The 23,878-nt window shown below is 41.7% G+C and overlaps 1 protein-coding gene across 6 annotated transcripts in view; it reads right to left on the bottom strand.

Moving 5' to 3' along the window:
* Window positions 1-23,878, bottom strand: part of SH3GL3 (SH3 domain containing GRB2 like 3, endophilin A3) — a 285,461-nt gene that overhangs the window by 148,583 nt on the left and 113,000 nt on the right. The window lies entirely within an intron of this gene.

Genomic DNA, 23,878 nt, shown 5'->3' with positions numbered 1-23,878 from the left:
GGTAGCCAAAAAAGGTATCTACAAACAACAGCAACATGAATGCCCATGAATGTTTATCTGGGAACTCCTTAATCCTTTCAGTTGAATGTGTTTTATTTATTTTTATACTTTCTTGTTTTATAATCAACACATGTAAAACTATGAATTTTCCTCCTGAGTACGGCTTTGGTTTCACACTTTGTTTACATTATGTAGTATAGTTCTTCTGATTGTGTTTTAAATAAATTTTTAATTGCAATTATAAAGAGGAAATAACTCTTTGATCCAAATGTTATTCAAGACAATTTTTTAAATCTTTTCTAGGTGGTTTGTTTTCTATTATTCATGATATATGAAATTTGAGACTTGTGGTACTATTGTCAAATAACTTCTTGAAGGTTTTTTTTAACATAGTCTATTATGTTTCATTTTATAAATGTACCACAGAGGTTTGAAATAATGTGTATTCTCAGTTTCTAGGATACAGTTTTTCAGTTCATGGGTAACAGGAGCATGTGTTCTACCAAAGCTCCTAGCTCAGAGGGAGATTTCAAAGACGTGCTAGCTGGAGCCACACTGGCCAGTTCAAGGCTTGCCTTTTACATCACCATCACCCCTCCAGGACCCAAGGGCCCATAGCTCCTCGATCTGTTTAGGGAAGGAGTATACAAATGTCTTGGGCTATCTGACAGAGTTGTCTACATGGTATGAAACCGATGGGAGAGTCCTGAAGCACAAACAAGCATCACCCTAAACTGAAGGATCTTTGGGCACTTGGTGGTCTTCAAGGTAAATGAAAAGAGGGATGCTGTGGTTGTCTCTGGCACTCTGGACAGATGACCCATGTTCTGGCAGAGGCTTGGGTGTTCTCCTATGTTCCTTTCTTTGTAGTCCTTGGCTTTCCCATCCACTTTCCCTTCCCTGGTCCACAGAGTACTATGCTAATGTGCATTCACATCTGTCTGTCTTGTGGTCGGGCCAGCTTTTGAATCTAGTATTTGCAGCTCTTGTGTCTGGTCCTGGCATGAGTGTCACATTTCTCAGTGTGGGCAGGAGCAGAAGAGCCTTGGGCAGGGGACTGAGGGGGAGAGAAGCCTACTGATTAATGTCTCCGAATATTATCCCATCATGTATCTCATAAATCAAGTCTTCTGAGCTTATTGTTCAAATGTTCTGTGTCCTGATTTCTTCTACTTCGCTTACCAGAGACTGAGAGAAGTCATCTACAGTCTCTTGTTACAATTATAATTATGTCTGTTGTGCCTTCATTTGGGAGTTTGCCTTTAAATATTTTAGGGCTGTCATATTTTGCCTGTGTTTGTGACTGCCATATCTTCCTTGTGGATTGGAATTTTATCCATATAAAATAACATATCTGTCCTACAGATATGTTATTTTACTGTTTTACTTTGTCACATGTAATTTTTTTGTATCCCTACATTTTGTTTGTATGTGCTTCATATGACCTAATTGGTCCTTTTCCTCCTGTCTCTTCTTTTTTCCAGCTTTATTGAGATTAATTAACATACGTGTCATATTACATAAGTTTAAGGTGTACTGTGTGATTTGATACACATATATATTGCAAAATGATCACACAGTAAGGTTAGTTAACACCTCCATCACCTCATTTGTCTTCCTTTTTTCTTTTTCTTTTTTTTTTTTTTTTTTGGTGACATGAGAACATTTAAGATCTACTCTCTCAGAAACTTTAAGTATACATCCTTTACTTTTGACCTTTCATTTTGTTTGGCATGTGCTCTTATAAAGAGAATAAAATTTAATTTTGTTTGTGGGCCAAAATATGTTTTAAATGTATTTTCCTAGAGAGATTTAAAGCATTCATATTTATTATGAAAAGGATATATTTGGTCCTAGTTTTGTCATTTTATGGCATGTTATCTGGGGTTTTTTCCCCCCTTCAAATAGCTCCTTCTATCACTAGTATCTATTTGCTTCAAAGGTTTTCTTTGCTTTTTCTTCCCCTCTACTTTTGTGAGTTATGTACCCAATTTTTACCCACTAGCAGTTATCATTGTTCTATAAAATATTTGAACATATATTGTCTATCAACATCAATAATTAAACGTTGTAGGGAAGCCATAGCATGATTAGAATGAGCAGCGGCCAGGGCGCATGGACTAGGGCCACCTCGTCACCTCCTTCAACTTAAACCAGATCATGCTCTAGCCCCAGCCAGGTGAAAAGCCTCCAGCAAAGACCAGAGTGGGTCCAGTTGCCTTTGTCTGATACAGAAAAAGAACCAGTTTGAGACTAGGATGCAGGGTGTTGGTTTTAAGCCAGGGAGGCAAAGATGGAGAGAAAACAAACAGAAATTTTGAGATAAAAGAAGAGCGAAATTATTTTAAATTCAAAATAAAAGTTTTCACAAGTATATATTTTCCATGATACAATAACACCTAGAATTTGAAACTATCAAAAAGTCAAAAGGAGGAAATTTTACCTTTGGAATCACCATTGAAACAACTGCTCTTAATATTTTTTTTTACAGCCTTTTTCCCATGCAAAATTTAAACACAGCAGGGTCATGCCTATGTGTACTACTTTATTTTCTTTATTCTCTTAATTACATGAGCATTTTCTATACTGTCTAGTCTTCACACACATTATTTTCATGACAACTTAATAACCACTTATGTAGACATGTCAAATTATATTTGATCATTTTCTATTACTACTCACTTAAAGGATTTTTCCCCAAAATTTTTCATCACTTAAATAACGCTACATTAAACATCTTTTTCCATATTAGGATTTCTTTCTGTATTTAAGAATAGTTCCTTAGAATGGATTCCCAGATGTGAAATTAGTGCATCAAAGACTTGAACAGTTCTAAGTGCAAACTGCCATTTATGTAGCATAGTTATAATTGCTCCCACCCTCCATGGTCATTAGAGGAAAATCTTACAAAAAGGGAGGGGGTGTCAAAGAGACATGCATCTACATCTTCCATTTGCCTTGAATTCCATGACTTGAAGCCTGTGGCCTGATATAAGCTCCAGATTGCAGTTCTTGGCACTCTTTGGAGAGCTGAGTTCAAATACTGACGTCTTAAATAATCCTAAAATGTTAGTTTAACCATGGCCTCTCCATTTCCAGCTTTACTCTTTTTTTTTTCTTGAAAAAAACCTCTCACCCAGACTCCCTTCTGGGGAGGCACTCTGGGTTACTCATGCGTGAAAGGGTGGAGCTCTGGCCCATTATGTGGCATTGGTGCATTATGCCAAGTATTTAGATAGACCAGACCCAGAAGCATTCCTTCCCTCAATTTAAAATCTCCACATACCTGGTTGCGCAGAAAGTTGCGAGCATGGCTATTATTTTGCGTTCCTCGTAACTTCACAGGCCTTTTATTTTGCACATCTGGGAAAGATGTGTGCCCATCGATGAGGTAACAGAGCAGACATGATGAATCCCAGATGCTGAACATGGCAATTTGCCTTGAACTTGCAAGATCACAACTGGGAACAAATGTATAGATTTTCTTCACTTATTGTTTTACATGAAGCTGATGGAAAATCAATTGATGGGTTCCAGAAAAGGCCAGAGAAATCTTTCCATTTTAAAATGTAGAGGAAAAACACTGAAGTATTTTTGTGTGTTTAAAAATGAGGATTGGGCGAAGGGCTACAATAAGCACACAGTGAAAGTAAATATAATTAACTGGTGAATTAATGTCTTTCATAGTTATACACAATGCATGACTCCATTGTTCTGTACTCTAAAAATGTTCAGTTAGAATTCTGGGTCATGGTGTAATGCTAATTAGAATTTGTTAATTGCATAGGTGCAGTTTTCATTTTCACATTTTACCCCAGAAGATTTACTTTTAAACAAACGCCAGGGATGAGGAATTAGTGAGTGGTGACCTCATGGCTTTTGCAAACTACTGCTGCCACCTTGTGGTGCTTCTGAGAAGTGGCAGAGGTAAACCTTTAGGAACCGTAAGTTTATCAGACAGTGGTCAGTTGCATGTCATTTACTTATAATTTCAAAGTTTTTTAAGAGCACACTAGCACCTCTAGTCTTGTCACAGAAGCTCATCTGAATGGTGTTGAGTGCAAAATGTTGCTGCAGTTTGGATACCCTGAGATCCTGGATCACTTCTGGGACTTTGGCTAATCAAGGGTTCTCTTGCAGTTCTTACTGTGTGAGAATCTCAAGAAGAGCTGTTCTGTCACTAAAACTTTAACCAGAGAGGTAGGAGGAGAATAAATAGAGAATGATGGTCATAGTACTAAAGGAGGAATTTCAAGAAAGAGGAAGTGGCCAATAGAGCCAGTGGTTACTAAGCAGCCCCCTGCATCCCAATTCTATCATTATCTATCCCCTTTCCCTCAATTTACTTTTTCCTCTTTACTCTAGATACTCTAGATATTTTAATAATACCTAATTTTTAATTTTGTATCATCCAGCTCCACTCCCAGAATGAATAAAAAAGCTCTATGGCCGCACTGTTCAATAGAACTTTCCATGATGATGGAAATGTTCTCTCTCTGTGCTGTCCAATACTGAGAACCACTGGCCAACCGAGGCTATCAATCACTTAAACGGTGGCAACTGTGGCTCCCAATTTCTACTTTATTTGGTTTCAATTAATTAAAACTTAAATAGCCACATGTGGCTCGTGGCTACTGTGTTGCGCAGAGCAGCTCTAGAAGGGTAAGAGACTATTCTACTCTGTTTACTGCTGTGCTCCCAATACCAGAAGATGACGTGGAGGCCTAGAGCCACTCCAGAAACATATTCATTTAGTGAATAAATGACTATGAAGACGCAAAGTAGTGTATTAGATTTAGCAAGAAGTTGTGTGTTTGGGGGGCGGGGGTGATTAGGGAGGAGCTGTGGTCAAAGTAGGTGGAGTTGAAAAGCCAAGGAAATGTGAGAGGTTGCTGTTCGTGTTGCGTATTCAAGGTGATATGAGCAACGGTCCTGCCATCACATCAAGGTGATGTGAGCAACTGACTCCCATGGAATGGCGAGAGTCAGCTCTGCAGGCAGAGGCTGGACTAAAGGCCAGGAATCCTGCCAGGATGGTCAGCAGAGGGAGGGACCACGAGGAACAGGGTTGTCCCATAGGCACATCTGGGCGGGCATCCACAGCAGTGCTGCCATGGAGGACAGGGAATTCCCACCCGCTGTGGCCTTGTCCTTGAACCTGCAAGTTCCCCAGCTCGTTAAGTGGACCATGAGGTTGATAACAATGACCTGACAGGTATGGTAGGACTCAGGGAAGCTTTGTCAAATGCATGAGACAGTCTCATTAGTATCATTATTACACATGGCTTATTCCTCTTATGGTCACTGCTCAGAGTTGCATAGAAGTCTGTGGGCCCTCACTGGCAGGAGATTCTGGCCCTGGACCCCAGGAGTCCAAGCTTGCATGTATCCTCTACCCGTCTCTACTCCAGGCACCTACTGGGACTAATGCTCTAACTGTGTCCCCATTCCCCTTGGGAAAAATGTCAAATTCCTTTTATAACATGTGCCAAATGAAGCACTGAAGGACATTAAGACATCGATTCTCAGGACTAGAGGTAATAATTATGGAATTGTAGATCACTGAATCATTCTAAGAAAACCCAAAAAGACACATTCAATTTTAAGAAAACAATGCTTGCTGGGCTACTAAAAAGTGTGCTTTTCTCCACCCATTTTCCTATAAGCCCCCATTTTTCAGGGGATAAATCAATCCCCAGTTGAATTCATATCCTCTTTCCACTGCCCTTGTGAGAAGAAACTGGGGTTCCCTTTAAGTGTAGGATTTGATGCATTTACAGATGTAGCAGAAATGCCCTTAGCATCTGGTATTTCAAGAATCTCCCACTTGTTCTGTATGTGCCTCTTGTAATCATACAAGAAAAGTTTACACAGTGTCTGTGTTGATTTGTATTAATATTTTTAAAGTTGGTTCATTGCTGTTATGATTACTGTCTATAGGGGGCAGCGAGGGACCTCAAAGTGAAACAGCAGAACTTTACGCATGGTCAAATGTGAGATTCCATAGCTCTCTAGAGCAGTGCTTCTCAATCTTTAATGTCTACATGAATCCCCTGGGTATCTAGTTAGAATGCAGGCTCTGATTCCCTGGGTCTGCAGTGGGCCCCAAGGCCTAAGATTCTGCATATCTAACAAGCTCCCAGGTGATGCCAGTGCCACTGGTCCAGGGACCACATTTTGAGTAGCAAGGCTGTAGATGACAGGCTTATAGAGACCCCAGAGGCAGCTTTTCTTATTTAACACACGCTCATTATATGAAGAGTGGGCATGCACCATAAACAGCTCCTTGTGTTTAAGCGAACTGGATGGAGGGAAAACAACTGAGTTACAGGTATGTCTTTCCCTTGGCCATGGGGGCAACATTTTCTCTCCTGTGGCTCAGCAGCTCTGCTGGTAAACTTCAGAGGCTGGTATTATTTGTCATCACCTTGGCCCAAGTGGGTGTTGGATTCTGAAACTGATTTTGTCCAAACAGTAGAATGTGACCTCACCCCTGAAGCATGGAACCAGTGGCCTGCAACCACCTTCTGTGGCCCGGGCCATATCAGGCCCGTGGATGTGCAAAGGGAAGAAAGTCGCAGTGTATATGGTACATGCCCCGGTGCACTCTCACGGCAAGCCTGTGAGATATGTACAGTCTCTCATTCAAAGCTCAGAGAGACAACGCGTCCCCAGCAAGAGGTGATTGATCCATCTGTCAAACCCAGGCCTCGGAAGTCCACCCACTGGCCTGGAGAGAATCAGGACTTTAATGTGTATAAATACTCCTTGCCCTAAAGTCCACTTCAGTAAAGTTCATTCCGTTAACACACACGTACTGAGCACTTGCTATGCACCTGGCCTTGTGCTGGGGGCTGGACCAGCAGAGATGAATCCATTTGTGCTGTAGGAGCAGACGTTTGAAACTTGTGAGTAGGTTTCCAAGGAGAGTCTCATGCAGCCTTGGGAGAAGCTGGAGTCGAGTGAGCTGGCCGGTGTCTGTCCCTACCACTGGCCCCTCAAGGTGCTTTTCCCTGACCAGGGCAGTCATATGGTATATTACATAGAGGCTGGATTCTTTTGTGCCCTAACATGACCCTTATTTCTATAGTAAGCTGTGACTTTATTCTCCTCCCAACCAGACTCTGAACTGGAAAACACAGCTTAGTAAGCATGTATTGTACTGGTTAGCACCATTCCATTCTCGTGACTTTTCCTTCCTCCTGACCCTTACGCACTCTCTGCCCACCCAGGCCGGGGAACAACAGAGCTGATGCAGCCGAAGTGACGGAGGACCATCAGGGGTACTGACACACACGCTGCCCCCCATCCTCTTCGTGGGCTGGAAGCTTACCTCAAGCAAGCTGCTGGAAGATGAAGCTTTGTCTGGCCCATCTCTGTACAGGCGTGCGCGCGCACACACACACACACACACACACACACACACACTGACTAGTACAGAACCTAATGAACTCTGTCACCCCACAAAATTTGAGAAGTAAATGAGTGACTTAAGATCTCGCCCGTGGGTTGGCAGATCATGAATGGACTGACGTTTAAGTTCATTAGTTTTAGGCAAAACTGACCAAAGCTGTTAGAAGTGAGGATCCTGGTAACCTGTGGGAGGGGCAGTCAGGGCTGGAAGGGGTCCCAGGGAGGCTTCTGGGGGCTACTTCTGTTCCATTTCTCAGACTGGGTGCAGGGTACGTGAGAGGGTTCACTTTGCTGAAATACATTAAGCTGTACTCGTAAAGTATGAGCACTCCTCTAGATGCACACACAAAAAAATACACGAAGTTCATAACTTTGAAAGATTTTCACTACATAGAACAGCCATTTTAAAAACAGGAATTAAATCATAATGCTTAAATCAATGACAATGAACAAATGCCCTGAAGTTTCTCTTTGCAGATCCATTGCTTCTTAAAAACAAATCACCAATTACCTAATCTTGGCCACCCCCATGCAATACATTTAAGGCTAGAAACTTCAAAAACAGCCCATCTCTTCTCTGTTTTCCATTCTGCTTTTGCTCTCCCCCCACTGATGCTTGTTGAACGACCTCACCTGATTTTTATATAGAAAATTGAGTCCATCTGGTGTTAGCTCCCTCCAGCCCCCTCCTGCCCACTTGAATGTGATCCTGGGAACCCACGTTTTCCTCCCCTGCTTCCCTCTGATGGTGAGGGAAAGGAGCCCCACCTCCTGTTCACCTCTCTGCAGCTCACTCCCCAGGAGTCTGGCCCTGACACACACCTCCAGGAGGGGGGCATCCCCTCCTCACAGGCAGCAAATGCTGGATGTTCCAGACTTGGCCCCAGCCCATTTGCAAGGTCTTCAGTTTCAGGAAAAGAGCCCGAGCTGCTTCCCCACCCCCCGAGGACATTGGTAGAATCATCCCCTGAGATCTGAGTTTACCTTTTATACAATCTTGACCCTTTGACTTTTGTCTTATATTTCCTGACTTCCAGACATATGTGGGGCCTAATTTTAAGTGGCTTTGGAAGTTTAGATGTTCAGGCTTTTGCAAATAATTTAATTTCAGGCCTGAAATGCTCAAGTTTCTCTGAAAACCTAGAACCTTTTAAACTCTTTAAACTGGGTGCTTCAGCTGTACAGTCTGAGAGTTGGAGGCCCAGGCCTGGTCTTTCTGTCCTCCATAAAACCCAGCTAAAGTGTCTAGCAGGGAAGTACCAGGTGCCACCCAATCTGGGTTTAACCTGCTGGAGGGCTCTGGAGAAGCCCAATTTGCCTAAAAGCTAAAATATCCATTCCCTTAATGATACATTTCCCCCAAATTCATAGTTGTATGATCTATTTTAGTTCACATATGATAAAGTAGTCTCTAGCCCCTACAGCATCCATGCATTCCCATGGGCACCCAACCTGGGGAGTGGAGTGTAAGCTTGCTTCCTCAACTGGACATCTTCTTCGGGACACAACCTGCACAACTGCCCATGGCACCCCTGTCCACTCTTTTGGAGATATTTTAGGTAAATTTTGATATCTTTCTGCTTCCTCTACTTTTGATCATATCAGTAACTATTTTTTAGCCACTCCTTCTAAGGATACTTCAACTTTATTTTCATGTTTAAAGTACATATTTAACAAATGCCCAGAATTTATACCCAAGGTATCAGATTTATCTCTTTGAAGTGTCTTAGTTCCACTTTACTCTTTAAAAATGTGTTTTACAGAACTTGGTACACCATAGGGAATTATTAATCAAATTATGTAACATATAGAAGGTTTATGCCAAATTAGTGAGGCCTGCCCAGATGGTTAGAATGAAGAGGCAAGAGATATAACATCAGTGTACTCAGCTCCACTGCACTTTGTTTTTAAAGCTATATAAATAAATAAAAGGATTAGGCATCACAAAATAGTAATTAATATTAATAGTACAACATATTTAAAATATATTTGTGGTTTTTCTCTCCTCCACTCTTTTCCTAGAGCCCATGCCTTGCAAGGCCAAGATAATTGAAAAGCATGCTCATAACATAACCCGAGTCTGGGAAGAAGGTAGACACTCTTTTTTTTTTTTAACATCTTTGTTGGAGTATAATTGCTTTACAATGTTGTGTTAGTTTCTGCTGTATAACAACGTGAATCAGCTATACGTATACATATATGCCCATATCCCCTCCCTCTTGCATCTCCCTCCCACCCTCCCTATCCCACCCCTCTAGGTGGTCACAAAGCACCGAGCTGATCTCCCTGTGCTATGCGGCTGCTTCCCACTAGATATCTATTTTACATTTGGTAGTGTATATATGTCCATGCCACTCTCTCACTTCGTCCTAGCTTACCCTTCCGCCTCCCCATATCCTCAAGTTCATTCTCTACGTCTGTGTCTTTACTCCTGTCCTGCCCCTAGGTTCTTCAGAACCTTTTTTTTTTTTTTAGATTCCATATATATATGTGTTAGCATACGGTATTTGTTTTTCTCCTTCAAGGCAGACACTCTTCAGGATAATAAAATACAGGAGATATGCCAGCAGCACAAGATATCTGATATATTTTAGATAATCCACCTGGAGACCAGATGACCATAATGGCCTTTCTCCATCCAACCAGCAGGATGTGAGACTCCCTCCACCCTGTCTGCAGCAATGGGCAAAAGAGAGAAATCCACTCCAAAGGACTAATCCACAGACTGACAATGCACACCCAAGGTCATGGCCAAAAGCAGCCATTTTAGGGAGAATATGAGGAATAAAAGGACTGGGGATGGCAAGGAAGAGTTCCAAGGGAAACTGTTTCCGCTCATGCGCTGAGTAGTTATTACAGACTGAGGTCAAGCATGGAAGATATACTGAGAAGACAAATAAACATGATTGTCCATAAAGGTCCCTTAAAACTCTATGGCCTACTGCTCCTAAATGGTACATGGGCATGAACTGGGTAGACGAATCCCTACCACCCCTTTTTACTCCAAACAGATTGATTCTATCACTAGAACATAAGTTAAGAATTGACTGAAGGAGGTTTTCAGCTAAACAAAGCAGACATAACACATGTTTATCTCCACCTCTTCCCAAAATCACACAGAAGGACACTAAAAGAATTAGAAAGAGAACAAGAGAAGAGATGACAGACTAGAGATGTCAACCAAATTTGGGGAAATTGAAAACAGTTGAATAAATGGTGCTGCCTTAGCTGAGCTCTGAGAACAAAAATCTGACTGCCTGCAGAGGAGATGAAACTGGTGAAAAACTGATTCCCAGTACAGAAGCCTGGAAAGTTTCAGAAATCAAGGCACAGGCACCTTCAAAGAGAAAGAATAGGGTGGGTTTGGCAGTGCAGGGCGGAAAGCAGAACTGGTTTAAACCTCTAAAAAGGAGGAGCTGGGCCCCCAGATTCCAAGCCCAGGCCACAAAGCCACGGGAATGACCCTGCCTCTCTTTGCAGAAAACAGAAGACTCATCCTCCAGAGAGGCTGGACCAGAGAAACACTGGGAATGGAGAAGTAAAAGTGGGTGAGGCCCTCCTTCCCCCACCCCACCCCCACTCAGTTCTGAGAATGCTGGCTCCAGGAGGGCTGTCTCTAAGGGAAAACTATGGAACTGATAGATTAGTTGGTGTGTTTGACTGCATAGGAAGACTGTTAGAGTTCTTTTAGAATGTTTGGGGCTGAATCAATGATAAATAAGTGCTATAAAACTAAGTGAACAAAAAATAAGGCAATTATTTAAAATGATATAATAAGGGAAATAAAATCATAATACAGGGACTTTCCTGGTGGTCCAGTGGGTAAGACCCTGCGCTCCCAATGCAGGGGGCCTAGGTTCAATCCCTGGTTGGGGAACTAGATCCCACATGCATGCTGCAACTAAGAGTTTGCATGCTGCAACTAAGAAGCCTGCATGCCGCATCTAAGAAGCCTTCATGCCGCAGCTACAGAAGCCCACAGGCCGCAACGAAGATCCCACGTGCCACAACTAAGACCCGGCACAGCCAAAATAAATAAATAAATATTTTTTAAAAATCATAGTAGTGGTATTATGATACCAGTACATGGTATAGCTGTGAACAATATTTGCATAATTATAATAATGACAATACAAAAGATTAATTTGACATAAAACTATATAAATTGGGAAGATGGGGAGGGGCATGTATGGTGGTTTAGGAAACATAATAGTATTTTAACAGTAGGAAGTCAATAGATGACTTCTAAAATTTAAAAAATCACAACTAATAATATAAGCATGTTGTATAGAAATAACAAAGCTTAAAAAGAGAGGAAGAGAAGAAAAGGCTGAAAGATTTAAAAGCATGTATCCTGAGTGGTGGAGATGGGGAGCAAAATTGAGGTACAGGAAGCCTGGGGTAAAGGACTGCTTCCTTTCCTGCAAGGCAGGGACTATCATTTGACTTCTAAAATTATGTACACGCACTGCTTTAGTAAGAATTAAATTACATTTCTAAAAGGAATTTGTTGGACATTCTTTAGAATTAGGTGTGCATGTGCTCTGGGTTGAGAGGGAATTAGACCACCCCTTTGCTCCCCTAATCACCATCAGATGTGTGGATTTCTTCAGAGTCTGAGAGAGGGATGATAAGAGACCACAACATGGACAGCAGCCTAGCAGCTGACCAGTGAGGCTGATTTGCTTTATGGGCTGCTTCATTCTTCCCTCCAACCTAAAGGCCATAGATGTCTGGGATTACGGAACTGTGGTGCAGTGCCTCCTATGCCCATTTGAATTCCATAAAACTTAGTCAAGAGGTTCCTGCTTTGGCAGCTGAACAATGGTTTCCAGGGGTATAAGTATCCCCAGCACAAATGGTAATGTTGCTTGGAGGGGAAAAGTGATTTACATAGAAGCAACAATGATATCTGTGCTAGAGCTATCGGAAAGGCACCCAATTTGGAATGGATGTGTCAAATGAGGACTGGAATCACACCTTATTTTGCAACATAGAAGACACTTCCTATTCAGGCCTCCCAGAGGAGATGCTAGGGGAGGTGGCCTAGAAACTAGTGTGTACACCTTCGTTGTGTGGTGCGATTAGAGGGACGGCAAATTCATGGAAAAAATGGAGCTGGTCTTCCACATGTGCTGGTGCAGTGACTAGGCAGGCTTCTGGGGGGCTTAATTAGTGTGTGCATGGTATAGTTTTTCATCCTTTAGTTTTAACCCATGTATGTCTTTATTTTAAAGCAGGTTTCTTTTTTTTTTTTTTTTTTTTTTTTGCGGTACGTGGACCTCTCGCTGTTGTGGCCTCTCCCACTGCGGAGCACAGGCTCCAGACGCGCAGGCTCAGCAGCCATGGCTCACGGGCCCAGCCGCTCCGCGGCATGTGGGATCTTCCCGGACCGGGGCACGAACCTGTGTCCCCTGTATCGGCAGGCGGATTCTCAACCACTGCGCCACCAGGGAAGCCCTCAAGCAGGTTTCTTGTAGATAGCATATAGTTGTTGTTTTTTTTAATTCCAGCTGACAATCTCTGACTTTTAATTGGAATGTTTAAACCATTACATTTAATGTAATCATTAATATGGTTGGGTTTATATCTACCATCTTGCTATTTGTTTTCTATTTCTCCCATCTGTTCTTTGTTCCCCTTTTCCATGTTTCCTATTTTCTTTTGTGTTAATTAGGTACTTTAGGGGATTCCATTTTGTTTCCACTATTGGCTTTAACTATAGCCCTTTGTTGTATTTTTTTTAGTAGTTGCTTTTGGGTTATAACATTCACCTCTAACATGATAGTCTACCTACAAATAAAATTATACTATTTTACTTATTATACATATTATACATGAAGCTTAAAAGAGTACACTTCTATTTCCCCCTCCTATCCTTTGTGTTATTTTTATCATACTTTTAAATTCTACATATGTTATAAATACTGCAATACATTATTATTGTATTTACTTTAAAAGGTCAATCATCTTTAAAACAAAATTTCAAATTAAAAAATGTATTTTATATGTACTCACATATTTAACATTTCGAGGGCTCTTCTTTCTTTTGTATAGATCTCAGTATCAATTTGGTGTCATTTTCCTTCTGCCTAAATAACTTCCTTTTTTTGCTCAGATCTACTGGCAGTGAATATCTCAGCTTTTTTGTGTGGAAAATTTCTTATTCCACTTTCATTTGAAAGATATTTTCAAAGATATTTTTGAAAGATATTTTCACTAGGTATAAAATTCTAGGTTTACAATTTTCTTTCAGTGCTTTAAAGATGCCATTCCATTGTCTTCTGGCTTGCATCTCTTCTGACCAGTAGTCTACAATATTTCTCTTTGTTCATTTGTATGCACCGTTCCTTTAATTTCTAACTGTCTCATGAAGTTTTTTTCTCTGTATCTCTTATTTTCAGCAATTTGATTTTGATGTTCCTTACTGTGGTTTTCTCTGTTTGTTCTACTTGGGGTTTGCTAAGAGTATTAGTCAGCTTGGACTTCTATAACAAAATACTACAGACTGTATGGCTGCAACAACAGACATTTATTTCTCACAGTTCTAGAGACTGGGAAGTTCAAGATCAAGGTGCTGGCAGATTCGGTTCCTGGGGAGAGCCTTCTGGTTGCAAGAGGCTGCCATTCTCACATGGCAGAGAGGGAGAGAGCTCTGATCTCTCTTCCTCTTTGCATAATGGCACTAATCTCATCATGGGAGACTCCCACCTTCATAACCTAATCTAAACTGAATTACCTCCAAAGGCCCCACCTCCAAATGCCATCACGTTGGGGGTTAAGGATTCAGCATGTGAATCTGAGTGGGGTACACAAACATTCAGTCAATAACAATGAGCTTCTTGGATGTGTGAGTTTATATATTTAAACAAATTTGGAAAACTTTTGGCTATTTTTTCTTGAAAAATTTTTATTGCCTTCCCCTTTCTGGAACTCCAATCACACATTCCTCAGGCTTTTTCTCAATCCAGCTCTACCTAATCAGCCTTCTAACTAGAGTGATTTATTCTTTTTCTTAGAATCATTTAGTGAGTTTCTACACTATTATTTGTCAATATAATGGTGAATTTTTTATTTTTATTTCTTTTTAAAAATATTTTAATGATTTTTTTCAGCTTTATTGAGACATAACTGACAAATAAAATTGTAAGATTACTTAAAGCGTACTATGTGATGACTTGATATACATATATATTGTGAAAGGATCCTCGCCATTGAGTTAATTAACACATCTATCCATCACCTCACACATTTACCTTTTTTTTTTTTTTGATGAGAACACTTAGGTTCTATTTTCTTAGCAAATTTCATTTATACAATACAGTGTCCTAACCTATAGTCATCGTGACATATATACATTAAATCCTCAAACCTTATTCATCTTATAACGGAAAGTTTATGCCCTTTTACCAACCTCTCTCTATTCCTCCCAACCCTTGCAACCACTTTTCTGCTCTGTTTCCATGAGTTAAACTTTTTTCCCAGAGTCCACATACAAGTAATGCCATGCAGTATTTATCTTTCTGTCTGACTAATTTCACTCAGCATAATGCCCTCCAAGTTTGTCCATGTTGTCACAAATGACAGGATTTCCTTCCTTTTTAAGGATAAATGATAGTTACATGTGTACACACAAACACACACACACATAATATTAATTCTTCCAATGCATGAGCACAGAGTATCTTCCCAATTATTTGTCTTTTGAATTCTTTCATCAATGTCTCACAATTCTCAGTGTAGAGAATTAATATTGTTTAAGTGTCCATACAACGCAAAGTGCCCAAAATGTTCCAGAGATTCAATGCAATCCCTATCAAAATCCCAATGACATTTTTCACAAAACTAGAAAAAACAATCCTGAAATGTGTAAGGACCCACAAAAGACCCCAAATAGCCAAAGCAATCTTTAGAAAGAAAAACAAAACTGGGAGCATCACACCTCCTAATTTCAAACTATATTACAAAGCTACAGTAATCAAAAACATATGGTATTGGCAAACAAACAAAAAAGACACATAGATCAATGGAACAGAATAGAGAGCCAGAAATAAACCCACACCTATATGGTCAATTAATTTATGACAAAAGAGCCAAGAATATAGAATGGGGAAAGGATAGTCTCTTCAATAAATTGTTCTGGGAAAACTGGATATCCACATACAAAAAAATGAAGATCTCTATCTTATACCATACATAAAAATCAACTCAAATGGATTTAAGACTTGAACATAAGACCTAAAACAATAATAAAACAATAAAACTCCTAGAAGAAAACAGGCGGTAAGCTCCTTGACATCAATCTAGACAATGATTTTTTTTTTTTTGGACTTAACACCTAAAGCAAAGGCAACAAAATCAAAAATAAACAAGTGGGACTACAAACTAAAAAGCTTCTGCAGAGCAAAGGAAACCATCAACAACCTATAGAAGACAACCTATAGAATGGGAGAAGATATTTGCAAAGCACATATCCAATAAGAGATTAATATCCAAAATATACAAGGAACTAAAACAATTCAATAGTAAAAACAAAAACAAATAACCCAATCAAAAAACTGGGCAGAGGAACTGAGTAGACACTTTTCCAAAGAAGACATTCAAACAGCCAACAGATACATGAAATGCAAATCAAAACCACAATGAAATATCACCTCACACCTGTTAGGGTGTCTATTATCAAAAGACAAGAGAAAACAAACGCTGGTGAGGATGTGGAGAATATGGAACACTTGTACACAGTTGGTGGAAACATAAAGTGGTGCAGCCACTATGGAAAACAGTATAGAAGTTCCTCAAGGAATTAAAGATAGAACTACCATATGATCCAGCAATCCCACTTCTCAGTAGATGCCAAAGGAAATTAAATCATTATCTTGAAGAGATATCTGAACTCTCACAACAGCCAAGATATGGAAACAACCCAAGTATCCATCAACAGATGAATAGATTTAAAAATGTGTGGTATATACAGTTGGCTCTCCGTATCTGCAGGTTCTGCATCTGCCATACAGAGGGTCAACTGCACTATGACATTTTATATAAGGGACTTGAGCATCTGGATTTTGATATCTGCAGGGAGTCCCATGGATACTGAGGGACAACTGTACATTCAATGGAAATTATTCATCCGTGAGAAAGAAGGAAATCCTGCCATTTGTAACAGCATGGATGGACCTTGAGGGCATTATGCTAAGTGAAATAAGTCAGACAGAGAAAGACAAATGCTGTATGATATCACTTACATTTAGAATCTAAAAAACGCTGAACTCACAGAAACAGAGTAGAAAAGTGGTTACTAGGGACTAGAAAAGTTACTAGGGACTGGGGGTAGAGGAAATGAGAGAGAGATTGGTCAATAAGTACAAACTTCCAGTTATAAAATGACTAAGTTCTGGGGAATCTAATGTACAACATGGTGATTATAGTTATAGTTTATAATTGTTATAATATTTATAATAATTATAATATATAATATTATAATAATTATTATAGATTATAGTTAATAATACTGTATTATACACTAAAGTTGCTAAGAGAGTAGATCTTAAATGTCCTCACCACAAAAAAAGTAATGGTAATTATGTGATGTGATGAAAAGTTAGTTAACACTATGACAGTAATCATTTTGCAATATATATTGAATATATGTATCAAATCAACATTTTGTACACCGTAAACTTACACAATGTTATATGTCAGTTATATCTCGATAAAGCTTGAAAAAAATAAAATAAGAAGAAAAGGAAATAGATCACAGAAAGAGAAAGCTGAAAAGAAGTCTCAGGACCAGATTGAGGGTTCTGTAATCCCTCAACTTTAGTGAATTGTTCATGCTAATACAATTGCACCTAATGTAACCTAATCTGGGTGAACCCCACAGTACAGATTCTTTAGTATGTACTGCTTAGATAGGAGATTTGATCCATGGGGAAAAGCCAGTGAAGTAGAAATTGGAATTAGGCTCTTAACTGAGGAAATGAAAGTCTAGATGATCATTGAAATACCACTGGAGAAAGCTCTTCTGATTAAAACTACAGTGCTGGGCCAGCCACTCACATGGTTGGTTGTGTGGCCTGTTCCCTCGGACTTAGATCACACAGGGCTGTGAGCAGATGACTATGGGGGAGGGGCACTGACCCATGTGCCTCTGAGGACCCAAGACTGTGATGTCCCAAATGAAGAGTGAATGGAGCAGGGGTGCTGGTTGAATGCTCCTCTCTCACATGTATAACAGTTGCTAGTAGTCTGAGACAAATGATGTAGACACCCAAATTTTAGGATGGAATGGAAAATGTGGCACCTAGAAACGATTATAGTTGTTCTCAGAGATGGCACTGTTCTTTCCCCCACACCGTGTCAATTTCCTCTTGCCTCAGGAATTCCTGAAGCCCTACTTTTCCCATTTCAAGTGTTTTCTGCCATCTCCCTAAGAGTGATTTGGGCAACGAAGACACATGGCCAATTGCCTTTCTATTAGGGATGCTCAATGTGCAGACATGAACATGCTGAAAATACCCAAATTCATGAAACCAAATTAGTGCGATCCCTGAGGAACACACGTGATCACTTGCACGTTTGGGGAGATCATCCGTTTCCTCCTGCGAGTTTCTCTGCCTCCCTGCTCAGCCCCCAGTAGTTTCTCAGGGTAACTTAGAGGACCCTGTTTGGCCTGCACAATCTAGAAGAATTTTGTTGACCATGGTTTGGGCAGCAATGTCCCAGCACGAGTTCAAGTTCTCCAAAAGGGTAACTTTCACAAAGTTTTATTAGCTAAACCCTTGCCCAATATGAAGTTTGCTCCCAATCCCCATACTTTTTCTAAATCCCTTAACAGTGAACCAGATCCCATGAGCTGAACAACAAGCTAGGAGTGTTTAATTCACTTTGTTTTCTCCCTTAACATTCCATGGCTGGTGTACCATCAGACTCCCTGCAACATTTTGTTCTACCTTCAATGTACAACCTCATAGGGTCTGGAAAATTCAGATGGGGTGAGGAGGATTCAGACAAATCAGATTAGCTGGGTGGGGAAGAGTCACTCTGTGAGCAACAACCATTGGCTTCCAGAGAATACCAGACCTCTCTAGAGAAAGGGAAAGGTCAGGTTCATATATTTCCTATCTTTCATATTGTAGTGCCTGGTACAATTCACTCCAATAGGGAGTATTCTCCTTTTAAGGCCCCTCAAGATACCCTGTACTAGGTGGATGCTGGTGTCTTAGTTTCATCTTCATGGTTCACATATCCATGGAAAACTGGTTAGATAAGAGAGAAGACCCATTTTTCCAAACTTCAAGTATGTCATTCCTGCAGTAGATCCAAGATCTGAGGGACAGAGATTAGATTAGCATTCCAGGCAGAAATAAGAGCATAAGCAAAGGCCCTGTGGCAGGAGAGGGCACAGACCGGAAAGAAAATCAAGGTGCTGGACCGCCAAGGCAGAGGAAGTATGGGGTGGAAGAGGCTGGGGCAGTAGTTAGAATCAGACTACACAGGGCCTTATAGGTCCTGTTAAAGATCTGGGTCTGAATCCTAAAAATAATGAGAAATTATTGAAATTTTAATAAAGCAGGAAGCAGATGAGCGGCCTGATCACATTGGCTGCATCTGTGGAGGAGCTCTGGCGTGGAGAACAGATTGGAGGGGCACTGGTGTGGAAGCAGCATTTCAGACGTGAGGCGCTGGCCGGTTGAACCACGGTGGTTCGGGGAAGCAGCAAGGAGTGAACAGATTCCAGCAACATCCTCGGGCAAAAGGGACAAGACTTGGTGACGGACCAAATGCGGGGAAGGAGGTGTCAGCAATGACCTTCCTGCCTTGGAAGCGCCCAGCGCTCAGCTCAGCTTTCCTCCTTCTCTGCTGCCTCTTCTGGAAGAGGCAGACCCCCCAGGGAAAAGCAGCGTCAAATGCTAAGTTGATCTTTTAGGTTTTCCTTTGCCTCCCGGATCTTAGCACTGTCCTTTTTCACTGCTTATTTTGGGTCTCTGAGGCCTCAGAAAGACTTTATATTTTGTCCTGTTTTTCTAGCTTTTCTCTGAGGGAGGCTTGGCCCGTCACTAGCTGAAATGGAAGAAACAGTGTCCAGTCGACCTCAGAGACTCTGATCTCTGCCCCGCCCCGTCCTGATCCCTCACAGGGTCACTGAGCTCTTGCAGTTGGGAGACCCAAGTTCTGGCCCAGACTCTACCACTGACTTTCCCTGTGACCTTGGACATGCCCCTTCCCACTCTGGGCCCCACTTTTCTCATGTGGTGTCTACCTCACATGCTTGTGGTGTGAGGTAGAATGTAAGTATATCAGGATGTTTGTTCAAGGTGATGTGACTTGTGGTCTCTAAGACCCACCTGAGAGCCATGTCCTGTAGTTTCTGCCACCAACTATGACCTTGGGCACCCAGGCAGATCAGCAGTCACTCTGCACAGTCTGATGTCCCTGGGGTCCCTCCCAACTTCACAGCAGCTAGCCTAGTTTTGCAGGGCCTGAAGCTTATGTAATTTGGTAGACCCTCTTAAAAAAGAATACCATAGAACAAACACAAAATCAGTTATAAGTGAATATACTTTTTAGAGTGGAAAAAGAAATGTTAATGAATTCAAATTTAAGAGCTAATAAACACCTATATTAGTCAGGGTCCAGGCTGGAGGCAGAATCCACAAAGTAACTGGAATGTAAGAAATGTTTAATACAAAGAATTATTCATTGGTTAAAAAAAAAAAAGATTTATTGGTAACAGTGGATTAACTTAAAGGGTAAACAGAACTCTAGAGGATATAGGACTAGTAGATAAACGGAGCAACCATAAACTATAGGACTGAAAGTACCCAAGGAAGGAACAAATTTGGAAGAGCTCCCCACCCTCCCATCCCCCAGGGCTGAGATTCAGACCTTGATGGAGAGGGTATGGCTGTGGCCCAGTGGACGTGCAGAAGTTCGCTGAGGTGTCTCAGGCCAGGTCTGACAAGCAGTAAGCCACCTGCTAGGCTGTGGACTAAACTTACTCAGGAGCTCCCTTCTGGGGTGCAAGCGGAACTTGCTGAAAAGCTTCTGCAGGGGAAACGCACTGGAAAGTTGCCCATCAGGCGAGATTTGTTGGCAATCCTCCAGCTGGGTGCCTGGGAGATGTGCCAGGAGCTGGCTGTGGTGCTGGCAGTAACTGCTGAAGCCACCCGTTGGGGTGGCCCTGAAACTTGCATGGGGATAAGCACCCTGGGGTGTGGCCAAAAGCCCCAGAAGCCAGAAGAGAAGCAGGAAAATCCAGAAGAAAGAAGAGAAGCGTCTTTGTCCTCCAGTGTCCCTTCAGCACCCTCCTCCGGCAAAGCTTGATATGATGCCAGCAGGCAGTGGGGAAATGGCTACATGGCTCACCCCAGTATCACAAAGCGGAGCAAAGAAGGGTGGGTAGGAACTGAGAAGCCATAAAGTGATGGCTGGCACAATCCAGGAAAATTACCTATTTCATCACCATCATCATCACCCATTAATTGCTCGACATAACCTTATTATACATTTTTCTTACCCTTTCTGGCTTCATACTTTTGACTTTGAATGCTTGCTCATATGACACTTATTTTGTGACACTGTTTTCTACAGCAAGACTAGAAAAGTAATCCAATATTTCTTCTAGCATGCTTGATGGAAATCTATTTTTTTAGTATTGATAGTTCAGAAAGAGTAGCCTCCACCTTCAAAGGCTTTTGTTAATGTCCCTTCTGTAACTGCACTGCTGGTCTCTTCAATAGCTTGGAGTGAGGGCCTAGGGTGCTACTGGCTGTTGAGTGGGGGACACGGGGGTGACTTCCCAGCAGGGAAGGAGGAAGGGACAGGGCACATGTAGGGGACGGACACCCAGCTCGAGCAGCGCAGCCGAGCAGAGGTGTGCTGGGGTGGCTGCTTTCTCCACTTAGTCCTGGAGGGGAACCTGCTGAGCCTGGGAAGGGACCCCCAACAAGCTAGAGTCTTTGAGGCTTAAGCTTCACTAATTTGACCATCAGTCCACTTCTGCCACTACAGAATAGCACAACTGACTTCCTACCTGTCCTCGGAGGACTTTGGGTGGTTTCTGAAATTCTGCTTTAACCTCAAATGTTGTGGACATTATTCAAAGGCCATTACTCTTATGGAAGAGTTTTAGAAACCAGGCAGCCTCTTGGGATAAATGTCCAGACCCCTCCCAAGGGGTTATTTTAGAAGCAGCAGCAGTCACGGCAACTCTAGCCAGTTATTTTTTTAAGGACAGTTATCATGAGTACTAAGGCATAGCAAGTAGAGTTATTTTTATCTTCTTTTATCAACTAAATCACTTCTTTCAAACATGAACTAACTTTTGAAACAGGGATGGCTGTGGTCAGAATCAATATTTCCCCCAAGACAAGCCTACTTCAGAGAACAGTGCATCTCCTCCAGTTTTACTGAGATCTAACAATCCCAGACAGGACGCACGCAGGAGGACGACTAATGATTTTCCAGTTCCGGTCCCGCCCCTCCCTCTCCAACACCCCTCCGTCCAACCTATATTCTGGGCCACTCTTTCTTGGATGGAAAACTAGAAAGATTTGACATGTTGTTAACTATATTCTTGTTCATGGTTTTTACCCCAGATTTCTATACATTCCTGAGTAGAAAAAAATACAGGCACTGGAAAGTTTAAGGCTAATTTTTCCCAAAGGTTATTCTTAGTGTGGGCTAGAGGATAGGGAGGTGGATGAGGGGAGAGCACTTATCCCATGAGGAGGGAAATTGAGGCCCCAGAGAGGCTTACTTGCTTCAGCCATGTCTGCCCTCCATCTGGTATTCTTAGATGCCAGCTACACCGATCTCCCTAACCTTCTCTGCCACCTTATTTATATTCATCTCTATCACAAGAGAAAACTCAACTATCACTCAATATCCAGAAGCAATAATTTTTTTTTTTTTTTTTTTTTTTTTTTTGCGGTACGCGGGCCTCTCACTGTTGTGGCCTCTCCCGTTGCAAAGCACGGGCTCCAGACGCGCAGCCTCAGCGGCCATGGCTCACGGGCCTAGCCGCTCCGCGGCATGTGGGATCTTCCCGGACCGGGGCACGAACCCGTGTGCCCTGCATCGGCAGGCGGACTCTCAACCACTGCGCCACCAGGGAAGCCCAATTGTATGGTTTTTTAAATGAGCCAAATAAATAGATAGATGACAGAAAATATTTGCAACTTATATCACAAAAAATGAACTTCAATACCTAATATAGCCAGACCCTAAAAATTCTACATACCAACATTATCCAAGTAGAAATATAGTAAGAACAAAAGATACTATTTGTAGCAGCCACTGAACCTTTGGAGTGCCAGAGAAAGGCTGGGATGTAGGAACAGGTGGGAAAAATCTGTCTCCAAAATTCATATGTTGAAGTCCTAACCCCCAGTACCTCAGAATGCGACTGTGTTTGGAGATAGGGTCTTTAAAGAGGTAACTGGGTTATAATGAAGTCATGGGGGTGGGTCCTGATCCAATATGACTGGTGTCCTTATAAGAAGAGGAAATTTGGACACAGGCATTGCACAAAAGGAAGACACAGGGAGAAGACAGCCACCAACAAAGCAAGGAGAGAGGCCTGAGAAGAAATCAACCCTGCCGATACCGTGATCTTGGATTTTCAACCTCCAGGACTGTGAGAAAATAAATTCCTGTTGTTTAAGCCCCTAGTCTATGGTACTTTGTTATAGCAGCCCTAGCAAACTAATAGAGCCCTGAAGCAGCTCTGTTTGTGCTCAGAGAATCACAGAAGATTCTCTCACTTTCTGTCTTCAGGATGCTCCCAATTGTTGGCTTTCTTCTTTCAGCCCAGCTTCCTGAAACATAGCTACTGAAGGTTTGGTGCCCCAGGGAAGGGCTCCGACTGGTCCAACAGGAGTCAAGTATCCATCCATAGACCAATCACTTGAGGCCAGGAGGGTGGTATAGAATGATTGGTTCAGGCAGTCTCAATTGATCAAAGGTTCTGCCTGCCACTGCCACTGGTCTTGCTAATTTAAAGCAAGCCAGACTTCCTACCTGAAGCTCCCCACTCCCTGACCTTCCAAAGTATCGCCCTGAGGAGAGCCACTTGCATGACAGATGAGGTAGACTTGAACCAGTGGCCTCTGAAAATCCAGAAGGACCCTGGACCCTCTTTTAAAACATACATGTTCCCGGTAGCAGTTACATGTTGAATTAATTGTTATGCTATTAATTTCTTGGTTGCTTCCTTTCTTTTTCTTTGTAGACGAATTGAGCAGAGAGTCCTAGATATTGTGGAAAAGTTCAAACAATAGTTCTGAGAGGGAAGTGAGGGGAAAGAAACAAGTTTCATGGACTTAAAACTTTTGCTGGGGCAGCCTCTGCCCTTTGAGTTCTAAGAACTCTTCGTGTGAGATGTAGAGTCCACCTAAATATGTGGACTTCTCATTTAGATGATACCTAATCTAGGGGGTCTTAGATCAGTAAACAGAATTGA

This window comes from Tursiops truncatus, chromosome 2, assembly GCF_011762595.2.
Source record: "Tursiops truncatus isolate mTurTru1 chromosome 2, mTurTru1.mat.Y, whole genome shotgun sequence".
Lineage (NCBI taxonomy): Eukaryota > Metazoa > Chordata > Mammalia > Artiodactyla > Delphinidae > Tursiops > Tursiops truncatus.
This window is presented reverse-complemented; position numbering and strand designations above follow the sequence as displayed.